The sequence below is a fragment of the Elephantulus edwardii genome, unplaced genomic scaffold (genome assembly GCF_000299155.1).
Source record: "Elephantulus edwardii isolate Elephantulus edwardi_28Jun2011 unplaced genomic scaffold, EleEdw1.0 scaffold00132, whole genome shotgun sequence".
NCBI classification, from domain to species: domain Eukaryota; kingdom Metazoa; phylum Chordata; class Mammalia; order Macroscelidea; family Macroscelididae; genus Elephantulus; species Elephantulus edwardii.
This window is the reverse complement of record NW_006399882.1, coordinates 8957449-8965331: the sequence shown is the minus strand read 5'-3', so window position 1 is coordinate 8965331 and position 7883 is coordinate 8957449. Positions and strand designations below refer to the sequence as shown.

The following is a 7883-nucleotide window of genomic DNA, read 5'->3' as shown; positions in this document are numbered from 1 at the left end:
TTCTGTCTTGGACTTGAAAGATGCTTTTTTCTGCCTGAGGTTGCATCCCGCTAGCCAAGCCATCTTTGCCTTTGAATGGAGAGACCCTGAGGCCGGAATAACTGGACAATTAACGTGGAGCCGATTAGCACAAGGGTTCTAGATCTCACCAACCCTCTTTGATGAGGCCCTGCACCAAGACCTCAGTGAGTTCCAGACCAGCAACCCTCAGGTGACTTTGTTACAGTATGTAAATGACCTGCTCCCAGCCACCCTAACCAAAGAGGAATGCATTGAAGGTACAAAGAAGCTTCTAACAGAGCTGGGGGCTTTAGGCTATTGTGCCTCAGCCAAAAAGGCCCAGCTGTGCAAAACTGAAGTAACCTACTTAGGGTTATGTACTGAGAAATGGCCAAAGGTGGCTAACAGAGGCCTAGAAAAAGACTGTGATGCACATCCTGACTCCCACCTCACCGAAGCAGGTAAGGGAATTCCTAGGGACAGCCGGGTTTTGCCGCCTGTGGATACCCAGGTTCACCTTCTTGGCAGCCTCCCTGTATCCTCTAACCAGAAACCAGAAACAATTCACCTGGAATCCTGAACATCAGATGGCCTTTGAGGACATTAAGAAAGCCTTGCTTTCAGCTCCCGCCTTCGCCTTGCCAGACCTGACCAAGCCATTTACCTTATACATAGATGAAAGAGGCGGGGTGGCTAAAGGTGTGTTGTCGCAAGCTCTGGGACCTTGGAAATGGCCAGTGGTCTATTTGTCCAAGAAACTAGATCCAGTGGCCAGTGGATGGGCAGTCTGCCTGAAGGCCATTGCAGCTGCCACGGTCCTAGTAAAAGATGCAAACAAACTGACCATGGGGCAGCATATCACTATCATAGCCCCTCATGCATTAGAGAGCATCATTTGACAACCACCTGACCGATGGATGACTAATGCCCGCCTGACCCACTATCAGAGCCTACTCCTCATGGACAGGGTGGCCTTTGGAGCCCCAGTCATTCTAAACCCAGCGACCCTGCTGCCTGTGGAAGGGGACCCAGAACCCTGCCATCGCTGTGATGAAATTCTAGCAGAAGAAACCAGCACCCGGAAAGACCTAAGAGACCAGCCTCGACCCCGGTGTCCAACCTGGTTCCCTGATGGCAGCAGCTTCATCAAGAACGGTAAGCGGGTCGCTGGGGCGGCAGTGGTGGACAGGAAGAATGTCATTTGGGCCGACAGTCTACCTGAAGGGAGCTCCGCACAGAATGCCAAGCTAGTGGCCCTTACTCAGGCATTAAAACTGGCAGCAGGAAAGACTATAAACATCTACACAGATAGCCGATATGCCTTCGCCACAGCCCATATTCATGGGGCCATTTACAGACAGCGAGGTCTTCTTACCTCAGCAGGAAAAGAAATCAAGAACAAGGACGAAATCCTAAAATTGTTAGATGCTGTACACCTGCCAAAGAAAGTAGCTATCATGCACTGTTCAGGGCACCAGAGAAGTCAGGATATTGTAGCCAAAGGAAGCCAGATGGCAGACGAAGCCGCCAAGTTAGCTGCAGAGAAAATCCCGACACTAGCCACTAACATCTGTGAACTCTGGTGGCCCCCAATGTCCGATACTAGTTTTCAGTATTCTGAAGAAGATGAACAGGAACTGTCTCGCTTAGGATTGACCAATAAGAACTCAGAAGGAGCTATAATAGACCAAGAGAACAAAAAAAGTTCTTCCTCAGAAGGAAAGTAGAGAGTATGTAAAACAAATACACTATCTGACCCACTTAGGAGCAAAGAAATTAATAGCCCTCATCAAAACCTCTGAGTTCCAAATATTGAAATTAAGTAAAATTGTTCAAGAAATTGTAGAAAACTGTAAGGCCTGTGCCTTAACAAATGCAAAGACCACTGCCGAGTCAGCCGGTAAGAGACTGAGAAGAGACCAACCTGGAGCATACTGGGAAGTAGATTTTACTGAAGTAAAAGTCACCATTTATAAGTATCTGCTAGTATTTGTAGACATCTTCTCAGGATGGGTTGAAGCATTCCCCACCAAGCAAGAAACTGCAAATGTAGTAGCTAAGAAAATCTTAGAAAATTTTTCCGCGATTCGGGATCCCTAAGGTAATTGGGTCAGACAATGGCCCAGCCTTTGTTGCCCAGGTGAGTCAGGGACTGGCCAAACAACTGGAGGTAAATTGGAAATTGCATTGTGCTTATAGACCCCAGAGCTCAGGTCAGGTAGAAAGGATGAATAGAGCTCTAAAAGAGACCTTAACTAAAATAGCTATTGAGACCGGCATAAAGGATTGGATTGCTCTCCTTCCCTTTGCACTGTTCCGTGTGCGGAACACCCCAGGGAAATTTGCTCTCACCCCTTTTGAAATTATGTACGGGGGGCCACCCCCTCTTACTAATGTAAAATATCATAGTGTTGATGCTATAGCTTCCACCCCATTGTTAACACGCTTAAAAGCTTTAGAATTGGTTCAAAAGGAGACCTGGTCAATGCTCCAAAAAGCTTATACTGATAAGTTGCCTCCCGTCCCTTATAATTTTCAGGTTGGAGATAAAGTCTTAGTCTGCAGGCATTGGGTCAGCAGCCTCGAACATCACTGGAAAGGACCCTATCAGGTGCTGCTAACTACGCCCACAGCCGTCAAGGTAGACGGAATAGCAGCTTGGATCCATGCCTCTCATATCAAGCCAGCTCCAACCAGCAAAGATGACCAGTGGACTTTGGAAAGGACTGACAATCCTTTCGGTTGCACCTTCGTTGGGACAACCGCAAGTAACCATAACCCACATGCCCCTCGCAACCTTACCTGGGTATTCCAATCTCAAACAGGGAATGTTGTATGGTCTATCTCCAAAATTGCCACCCCCTGGACTTGGTGGCCAGATCCGTACCCTGATCTCTGTAAGTTAGCCATTGGAGCCCCTGCAGACTGGGGCGTAGAAGGAGACCTTAACCCCACTGCCCCCTCATATCCCGCTCCCTCAGACACTCTGGGTCTTCTTGCCCCTGCCCTTGTCGGAGGATGAGCAGGTTGTGGAAATTGGAGACGTAGAATGGCCCTGAGATATTCCTCTTTCTATGTCTGTCCAGGACATGACCTGAATACATGAGGGCTGACCCGTATGTGCAGGTCTCAGAGTGATTTCTATTGTCGAAGCTGGAGGTGTGAAATGACTGGAAATATTTACTGGAACCCCACCTCTTCTTGGGATTTCATAACTGTAACAGCCAACTATTCCCTTGTTAACCCAAGAGATACTGCCTCTAAAGATCAAGCAGAAGCTGCATGCAATAGTTGGTGTCACCCCCTAAAAATCTCTTTCACAGATCATGGTAAAAAAGCCCGTGAAAACAGTCAGGATATTGGTGGGGGATCAGACTTTACACGGAGTACTATGATAATGGGCTATTGTTTATAATGAAACTACTTGACCGCCCTCTGCAGAATATGGCAATAGGACCTAACCCTGTGCTTGCAGGGCCCTCCCCAGCTAAGAAATTGCCTCGTGCCCCACCCCAGAGCCAGCCCACCTTAACTTCACCCATGCCCCCGAAAAGACTGGAGGGGCAGCCCACCTCTACAAGAAACCGTCTCCTCAATTTAATTAAAGGAGCTTTTAGTGCCCTAAATAATACCAACCCCCAAATTACTGATTCCTGTTGGTTGTGTTTAGCCACCAACCCACCTTACTATGAAGGTATCGCAGTGACAGGAACATATAAAAACACCACTGAACATGATAACTGCATTTGGGATACTGAGACAAAGTTAACTTTAAGTTTCAGGAACTGGAATCTGTATCGGGAATCCTCCTGGCAATCTCCGCTCATTATGTAATACTACTATCCAAGTGCCCCCCTCCAGGGGATACTTAGTTCCAAATGCCGGATATTGGTGGGCCTACAGTACTGGATTAACCCCATGTGTCTCTTTAGCTGTTTTTAACTCTAACTCTGATTACTCTGTATTAGTTTATCTGATGCCCCAAGTATACTATCACCCTGATAATGAATTTAATTAATATGATCATGCACCTGAGCGCCATTTTCACAGAGAACCTATTACTATGACCCTAGCAGTCTTATTAGGAGTAGGAGGAATAGCTGCAGGAATAGGTACAGGGACTTCAGCACTCGTCTATGGGCAACAACAAACAGCCATAGATGAGGATCTTCGGGCTTTAGAGTCATCAATTACTCGACTGAAAGAATCCCTGACCTCCTTATCTGAGGTAGTAGTACAGAATAGAAGAGGGCTAGATTTATTATTCCTCAAAGATGGGGGTCTCTGTGCCGCGCTAAAAGAAGAATATTGCTTTTATATTGACCATTCAGGAGTAATAGACGATTCCATACAAAAGCTAAGAGAAAGGTTAGACAAAAGAAAATGAGATCGAGAATCTCAGCAAACATGGTTCGAGAGCTTATTTTATAAATCCCCATGGTTAACTACTCTTGTATCTACCCTTATAGGTCCTTTGATACTCCTGTTTATATTGTTATTAGTTGGGCCTTGTGTTATAAATAAGCTTGTTACCTTTGTTAAAGATCGCATCAGTACTGTTCAATTAATGGTTCTAAGACAACAATATCAAAATATGAGGGAGTCTGACTATGACGATACTGCTACCAGAGATTCTTGGTTCTACGATTAGAACCTTGTACTAAAAGCAGTGGGGAATGAAAGGAAAATTTTTGAACAATGTCCCCACACCCAGTGTTGTAAGAACTTGTACTTTTGGTCTTGTGTAAACGTTTATGTTCCAGGAACTAGGTGACCACAAAGGGAATAAACACTTACTAAAAAAACCCTGTCTCTTAACTGGCATAAACAGCAAGTGGCTGACCTGGGACTGAACTTCTGCTTTTCCAAAGAGCCAATGAGCAATCTCCACACCAAAGAACCCCTAGACCCTCTATAAAAACCCCTTGCTCTCTTGGCTCGGGGTCGACTCCCCTGCCTCCTGCGTGAGATACGGGTCGACTTGGAGCTCCGCCAATAAAAGCCTCATGTGTTTGCAGCAAGTGTTTCTGGTGTGAGTTGCTCGGGGCCGCGCCAGGCAGCAGGATCGAGGAAAGTCCTAAATTGGGGTCTTTTAGTATTACAAGTATTACTAGTGTCACCCATGGTGGGCAAAATTTCAACAGCGCTTACCAAGGCAAGGCTGGGCATCTACTTTTAAAATAAGGAGCCTTGAAAACTTTATGAAAGCAGTTGGACACTTTATTACCTATTGTTGGGAGGTGTTATCGAGTGGACTATGACTCAGCAATTCTACGAACAGGTCTGAATCCTGTCCTGTCCTGTGCCATCCCAGTTTTCCTCAATTGAAAAGAGAAGGAATGCAAATAGTAAGAAATGATAATGAGTTTAAAGGGTGAAGACTCCCAATCCTCCATCAGGACACAATCTCAGGGAAGATAGTTTGTGTTTTTTCTTTTTCTTTTGTGTTTTTAAAAGGAATCTTTGACTTTCTGAACATGATGAGGAACAGAGATTTAATTTACTATCCTTCCACAAAGAACAAGAAAACCTGACCAAAATTTGAATCTATTATTCAGTAATAGACAGAAAGAAGCACTTGACAGTTTTAAGGAAAAAGTCAACAAACCACCAACATTGCCTTTTCCGATACAATATTTCAAATTGTAGTTTGGGTGGAAATTTACAAGAGCATGCTAGTTTTCTATTCAATGCCTATATACATTGTTTCTTTTGCTTCTGGACATTTGGTTGCAATTCTTTCACTCTAACAAAGTTCCTCTACCTTGTCTCTGGGCTCCTGATTTCCATTCATTCCTTCCTGCCTTCTGAGCTTTGTTTTGGGGCAGATGCCCTTCTAGCCTCAAGTGCTTAAGTTGTTCTGAGGAATGAAAAATCCTTCCGGAGTGTTACAGTCTGTTGTCTGGCTGCAAGGTGATCGATCCCTAGGGAGGGTTCAGTTCCAGGTTGGAAGGGTATCTAAGGGCCACAGCCTTGGGTTTACAACTGTCCCTATCACACCACTAATTCAGGTTTTTTTGGTTTTTTTTTTGTGATTTTGACTCTCGTTCTGCATTTTTCTCCCATTTTTTCCTGGACCTTCTGTGGTCCTGATAAGAGTGGTTGGTAGTGGTAGCTAGATACTGTCTAGCTCTTCTATCTAGCTTAGGGTGGGGAAGGCCATGGTTAACACTTATTACTTGTTGTTGTTATGTGCCATTGAGTCAACTCTGACTCTTAGCGATTATATGTACAACAGCTCTGAACCCTGCTTTATTCAGAACCAACCTTATGGTCTCTGACACATCTACTCCCATTAACCAGTCACTGAGTCAATCCATCTCATCAAGGGTCTTCCTCTCTTGTGCTGTTCCTCCACCTTCTCAAGCATGATACCTTTCCAAGGACTAGTCCCTCCTTGCAACATGCCCAAAGTATATCAGACAGAGATTCAGAATCCTTACTTCCAAGAAGCAGCCTGATTTCACTCTCTTCAGGATGAACTTGTTTATCTCTCAGCAGTCCATATTATATTCAACACTCTTCTCTAGCATCACAGTTTAAAGGCATCAATCCACTTTCTATTATCCCTAGTCATTGTCCAGCTTTCTGATGCATACCAAGTAATTGCAAAGACTGTAACCTGGATTAGGTTCACCTTAGTCTCCAGACTGACATAATTGTTCTTCAACACTCTAGAGAGGTCCCTGACAGTAGACTTTCCCAAAGGAATTTGTCTTTTAATTTCATGGCTGCTGGTACCAAGAGTGTTGGTTGTGGAGCCAAGCAAATGGAAGTTATTAACAATCTCAATCTTCATTGTCCATCATGATGCTGCCAATCACCCCAGTGGTGAGAATCTTTATTTTCTTAATGTTGACCTTCAATCTATATTACTTGTGGTACATATTCTCATTTTATCTTATTTCATTTTATGTACTCATTTCTTTTTCACTTGTAGTTTTTATGGTCTTTTGTTACCTTAGTTCTATATATTGTTGTTGTGCTTATGTGCCGTCAAGTTCTCTATGACTCATCATAACCCTGTAAACAATAGCTCTGAACCCTGCGCTATCCTGAGCCAATCTCACCATCTCCAACACACCTGTCCCCATAACCCTGGTCACTGTGTCAGTCTATCTCATTCAGGGTTATGAAAAATAACATAAACAGGAACACAGACAAAACAGAAGCACTCAGTTTCATGAATATTTATAAAATGAACTCAATATTTTTACTTTAACTTTTTTTGGTCTATACTGGCATTCTTCAGTACTTTGTAAGAATGTTTTTAACCATTTAATTCAGAATGGAAAATCAAATTGTTTTTTAATGTTTTACTCAAATTAAAAAAAAATTAATCCAGATTTTGGTTGACAAGAGGAGGGTGAATCCAAATAAACTGCTGGGAAGTGGAATGATAATAATCATTCCCAGAAGTTTCCAGGGGAAAAAAAATCTTACTATGTTTCACTGAGTATAACTGAATTAAGTGCTCTCTCTGGACAAGTCACCAGGACTAAACGTGTAGACTGGTTTAGGCTTAGGTCACATGATCCATCCACATTCTGGGGTAGAGCCTACACCACCAGAAACTGATGGGTTCAGAAGGGGAGAAGGGTCAGGCCCCAAAAGAAACACAAGTATATGAATTATTGTATGCAAACCAATAATAAATAAATAATAATAATAATAATAATAATAATTGGCTGAACCTGATCTCTATTAACTCCACAAAGGAGAAGTGTCCTTATAAACAACATGTTGTTGCTGTTGTTGTTGTTGTTGTTGTTGTTATGTGCAGTCAAGTCGTTTGTGACTCATAGCGACCCTATGTACAACAGCCCTAAACCCTGCTCTATCCTGTGCCAATCGCATTGCCTCTAACACACCCATGCCGATTA

General features: G+C 43.7%; 1 pseudogene; it reads right to left on the bottom strand.

Moving 5' to 3' along the window:
* LOC102876896 overlaps positions 1–7883 on the bottom strand; it is a 165462-nt pseudogene that overhangs the window by 143643 nt on the left and 13936 nt on the right.